The 6000-nt window shown below is 46.1% G+C and overlaps 1 long non-coding RNA gene across 2 annotated transcripts in view; it reads left to right on the top strand.

Annotated features, from left to right (window-relative positions):
• The first annotated feature begins 3211 nt into the window (after window positions 1–3211).
• The window catches only part of LOC135896423 (uncharacterized), a 657092-nt gene continuing 654303 nt past the window's right edge, over window positions 3212–6000 (top strand). For both annotated transcript variants that reach the window (XR_011513927.1, XR_011513926.1), the window contains exon 1: window positions 3212–3498. This is a non-coding gene — a long non-coding RNA (uncharacterized lncRNA). The remainder of the gene's footprint in view (window positions 3499–6000) is intronic.

Here is a 6000-nt window from a genome sequence, read left to right as displayed (position 1 = left end):
GCAGCAATTGAAATGGGAGGTAAGGCATCAAGGCAACCAGTAGGCAAGCTCTCCAAGTAACAAAGGAACTACCAAAGAAACGACAAAGAATGAAAGCATCCAACTCAAGAGATACGATAGAATTCGCGGCACTGTCAAAACTGCCCAACAAGGAGAAAGTAAGGGATATTCGAAATTATAACGTCAGAAACGCTGAGGAAGCCGTAAAGAAATATGGACGCAGCATGAAATCACTGAGAATGAAACTTGGCATAGGACAAACAAAGTTGTATGCACTGAAAGATAAGCAGGGTGATATCATCAGCAATTTCGAGGGTATAGTAAAAGCAGCGGAAGAATTCTATACTGACGTACAGCACCCACAGGAGCCACGATACCTCCATTCGACGCAGTAATGAACAGGTTGCAGAAACTCCTTGTATAACTATAGCGATGAAGTTAGAAGGGCCTTGCAAGATATTAAACGGGGAAAAGCAACAGGAGAAAATGGAATAACACTCGATTTAATCAAAGATGGAGGAGACCTAAGCTTGAAAAAACTGGCGACTCTCTACACGAAGTGTCTATCAACTGCAAGGGTCCCAGAGAACTGGAAGTATACAAACATTATAGTAATCCACAAAAAAGGAGACGTTAAATAATTGAAATATTATAGGCCCATTAGCTTACTCCAATTATTACATAAAATATTCACCAAGATAATTTCCAGTAGAATAAGGGCAACACTGGATTTATAGTTCGTTCTACCATACTATGAGTGTTGCAATTATTAGCGGGCACTGCAAGATATCACGCAATTTGAGCTAAATAACTGCAAACTCATGGGCGATATCGCGCAACATAATATCTTTCGCACAATATTCTATACTCGAACTGCCTATATTTCAGATATAGTTATGTTTGCTCTGTTATTAGAGGTAAAGAAAGATAAAAAGGTAAAAAAAGAAATTCTTTTTTAATACATCATGACTAACACAGCCGTCTACATCGCTTTGTTTACAGCCACCTTGATACAAGCGGTATACTATAATATACAGGCCACATCAAAAGTTTGCGGGACGAGCGTTCTGCGAGAAGTCGAATAAGTTAGCCCGGCTTTAGCTTGCAACCATTAAAATTGTAGAACACTGTGTTGGTCACGTACAGTAGTACACGTAGCAAATTTTCAATGCAGGCTGCGTGTCCAGGCTCAAGAGATATTGAACTTTTTCTTAGATTTCGCGTCCTGTAAGCTTTCCACTATGCCTCTGTACATTCGCAATAGCTAATAACCAATAGACGGATCATCGAAGTCACCCATGGGATTGATGCAATTTTCATACTACTGATACAGTTTGAGTACTATTTTCGTATATGTGTATAAGTGACTGCCAGATGCAGCAAATAAAGTTTTGTGAAGCATAAATTAAAAAAAAATAACGTTTCCCCAAAGGAGATCGAAAACCAAATCTATAGTGCATGAAGATGGCCGCGCACAGACCACCGTCAAATGTTCACGAGGTTCACGCGGTTTCGTTGAAGTATGTGCTACCTCGCAAGGACGTCTATATAAGGTTTCAGTTTTATTGTGCGACTAAACAAAAACAGCCTGTAGAAATACATTTTCTTGAAAACAAATGCTCAAATGAGAGAACATCTTACTCATAAATGTTACATGACGGAACGGTGTACCATTCGCCATGGTAGCTTATAGGCTATGGTGTTGCACTAGTAAGCACAAGGTAGCGGGACCGATTCCCGGCAGCGGCGGACGCATATATATGGGACGAAATGCAAGAACGCGGGTGTCCCGTGCAGTAGGGGGCCTCCCCTACTGCACGGGACCTCCAGATGGTGAAATTTAATCCGGAGTCGCCTACTATACGGCGTGCTTCATAATAAATTTTTGGCACGTAAAATCCCAGAAGTTAAGTAATTAATTTAGAACGGCTTATATATGTCTCGAGAAAACAGTTTCAGGCGACGGAAGCGTTGTTTTAATTAGCGTCAAAGCGCACACTACTATGAACTTTGAGAATCATACACGCAGCCAGAAGGATGACAATTATTCGAAACCCATAGGGCACAAATTGCACAGATACACTGTTGTAGCAGCGAATGTGATTGTGTGTTTACTGCATATGGCGTAAGCACTGTGTATATGGCATTCTTGGCTGCATGTCTAAGCCGTGACGCTTCAAGTATTATTTTTTTCTGAGCCATCTTGAATTCCGCACTGTTTGTCTTCCTGCGCACTGTAAATAGAAGCGATCATATACTTTGTATACGGGCTACCAGCGCTGAAACCACTGAAATTTCGTGCGTTACTAATGGAAGCGCCAAAGGACCGGCGAGCGAAGGAGGCATGCAGCTGTTATTCGCATATGCTGAGATTTCGCAACGCAACCTTTAGCGCTGATCCTGCATGAGGCACAGGCAGTTGTCCTGTTTCTTACATGGTTGCATGGGCACCGCCGTGCTAGTACAGTGTCGATCACACTTGTCTAGAGTGGCCCGAAGGCTGCTCCGCACTGCGCCTGCGACGCCTAGCGACAAGCCCTGGGTTCGAGATGTGTTGGCCGATAGCGCGACGCGCGTGGACGCTGCGGCATTCGCGGGCAGCCAAGATACAGGCCGCAGCATTCTAGCCGTGTCACGCTCGCAGCTCATCTGGCAGTGCTCGCCCAGTGATAAAAAGCCGGTGCTCGCGACCCGCAAATCACGCAGGCCTGTATCTTGGCTGCCCGCGAATGCCGCAGCGTCCACGCGCGTGGCGCTATCGGCCAACACATCTCGAACCCGGTGCTTGTCGCTAGGCGTCGCAGGCGCAGTGCGGAGCAGCCTTCGGGCCACTCTAGACAAGTGTGATCGACACTGTACGTGAGAGCGCACAGTGCAATCATTCGAACGTGGCCATGGAACCAACACAGTCGAACGACATGGACTGCGTGTCATGAGCCTGGCTCGGTGCATCGTGCTGGAGCAAGTGTTAATACAGAAGGGCACGTCAGTTTATTATGTCGTGATGTTTTCGGCGAATCACCAGCGCGCGTGGCATCAGCAATGTTTAGCGTCGGGCTGAAACAGCGAGCGGCGCCTCCTTGCCGCCGCCGGTTCACCGTATTTGCGTAGTCATCGGAGTCAGTAAGCTAATTCAGACACCTTTTAGATAATTTTGACGTCACTTCCTGTCCGTCGGGCAGTTCGCGGTAGCGAGCCGCTGGTGGTTCGAGCTCATTTCGCTTGCTTTGTGATGCAGTCACGCGTTCGCGCGCGTGTGCAGCTTCCCGCGGTGTCTGGCCGGCGCGACAGCGTTCCTGTTGTTTGTGTTCGGCCTTAAAATCGTTTTCCATCGTAGCTCTTCGAACTTATTATCGATGCCAAGAATGCCCGTGCGTTTCGTGGAAATCACCAATCCGAGAAGTAGGAACAAGTAGTTTCATATCCGGTATGTGGGAACACTCGGGACGTACGGATCCGTCGCAGTGCAATTTTGTGCCTATACGTCGCTATATGAAGGTAAGATCCTTTCTGCAGTCCGATACATCTCTCAGCGCTCTTTCTCGCTGTTCATCGATCTTGTCCTTAATTTATTTATTTTTTTATTTTTTGATGTCGTTTAAACACGGTGCCTGAACATTCGAGCGTGAAAGAATAATAATAAAAACAGAAACGTACCTCGATGGCGACAGTTTCAACTGCTGGCTCACTTGTATGCGCACTGGTTTATCGGTGTCGGCTGGCGCAGTTCACTAACTTCATTTGATATCATCACATTTGGAGCGGGTTACATTATACGATGATATATGCAAGGGAGAGTACTGGACGTGTTGATACGTTGAAAGCACGTATGCGGGCCATGGCGCAAGCTGTCGGCTGATGTTCACGGCGGGAAGCTACAGACTTGAGGTGATCAAGAGTGGTGGAATGAGGTGTATATGGTCGCTGCAGCCAAAGTTCCGACAAGGAGGCTGTCCCGGCTAAGACGTGGCTCGGCTCTCGACACCTGTCGATCGACTATACCGTTGAACATTGGCGGCTGTTGCGTGTATACACTCACGTCTCTTAGGAGTGCGAAAGTTTGACAGGTGCAAAGAAATCCCCTTTGTTGGTACAGTTATAATGACAGGATCATGCTCAGTCATTTATTATGCAATCAGAGCGCGCAGTCTGGAGATGTAGTTTCTGTATCTAATCAAAGATACAGGGAAGCCTGTAGCGGTGGTTACCGGAAAACTTGTTGCAGTCAAGTTAGAAGACTTCGAAGGAGTGTCCCTTTATTAAGAATGGCACACGTTTGAATGGTTGGGTCATTTGGCGACGTAGTGTGCCGTAAACGTAATTTTGCATATTAACCTACGCAAACAAAAGAACTACCTTTTCGCATCACGCGGTGTTAGTAGTCGAGGAGGTAGAATGCGGTCACGCTCGGTTCATTTTAAAGGAGAAAGCATGATGCGGTTGGAAATACACATCCGTTACCCTCGAATACCCTGTACGCATATTTCATTAACAGGCTTACGGTCTTTGTTTGGCATCCCTAGACATTTATACAACGCGTACTGAGTGTCATCATCTTCATTACGCTGCACAATTAAGAGACATACTAGTTTGTAATTTTACCTGCTGGCCACGTGTTTTCATACGAGCCAACACGCCCTGGCGGTGTAGTGGCTTTGGCTTTGCGCTGCCAAGCCCGAAGGCGCGGGATGAAATGCCGGCTGCTAGGGCCGCATTTCAATGGGGGCGAAATGCAAAAAACGCTCGTGTATCGAGCATTGGGTGTACGTTAAAGAACCGCAGAGGGCCGAAAATAAATCTTTCCCCACTACGGTGTGCCTCGTAATCATATTGACCCGCATGCTTGCTTATTTGGTGGCCACATTTCACCGGCTAGCAAAGTTAAAGGTTATCGCTCAGCGCAACATGCGCCTTCCTTTCTGTATCGGAAGTTTATCGAACATTATCGATGGTTCTATATGTTGCACGTGTTGTCGCCGAGACATGCGGGATAAAATTCTGTGTGCATCGTAGAACTTACGCGAGCACTAACGATTACGCTTTAAGCATAACCTTTAAGCGTATAGTTGCACATGCGTCGGCTATTTCGTGTGGCAATGTACTTTTCGGGGTGTGATCAATGCACACGTCTTGGGAGGACTTGAAGATGTGAATGCGTCGGAGATTATGTGCGGCAATGTGCATTACTATAAAGTACAGCTGAAAGCCCAGCGTCCGTCCGTGTCTAAGGCCTCTTCCTTGTGTATTCGTCCCATTTGTGCTTGGCTGGTACCCCCTTTTTCAAGTTCATCATGCACCAACTGGCCCAAGAACTTGCGCTAATAATATAGCAATGCTTACTGGTCAATTCGCGAAGTGTGGAGAGGATGATTGGATGGCAGAGAGCAGAGCCACAGCTCAGATAATCATTCATATAAGGGCAACCATATACTGTAATTTCTGGGCATTACGAGTTTATACGCCGGAATACACAGGCTCTTTTCAAAGTATGTTAAGGTCGACAAAGGCAGCCATTATGCACGTGTGTGGACAACGATACCATGGAGAAAGCAAGTCACCCTGCATATGAATAGATTTTTCTGGACATATGTCATGAATTGTGATGGGTGTTTGAGCGATCGCTTCGGTGAACGCATGGAATGGACTTGTGAGACCTGGGAGAAAGTGTATGCGGGCTGGGGTGGGCAGGACGCTTACTTATTTATGTTATCTTTTATTTTTATTTTATTTACATGCTTACCTTAAAGGCCTCAACAGAGGCATTGTGTAAGATACTCGCGAATGACGTCGTATCTTACGTCCATCAACCACTGCCATATACCATTTCCTTGTACCCATCAGCCCTATGTGGCTGACTGCGGCCACTAAACTTCAGGATGTAGGATATTTGACAGCATACATTACATCCGTCTGTGAAGTACGTCTAAAAAGGAGGCCTAGACTGAACAACAATGAAGCTTTATCTCTCTCTTTCTCTGGGAATGGTGCACACTCAACATA

The sequence above is a fragment of the Dermacentor albipictus genome, chromosome 4 (assembly GCF_038994185.2).
Source record: "Dermacentor albipictus isolate Rhodes 1998 colony chromosome 4, USDA_Dalb.pri_finalv2, whole genome shotgun sequence".
Lineage (NCBI taxonomy): Eukaryota > Metazoa > Arthropoda > Arachnida > Ixodida > Ixodidae > Dermacentor > Dermacentor albipictus.
The sequence above is the reverse complement of the archived record's forward strand: the minus strand, read 5'-3'. Positions and strand labels throughout refer to the sequence as shown.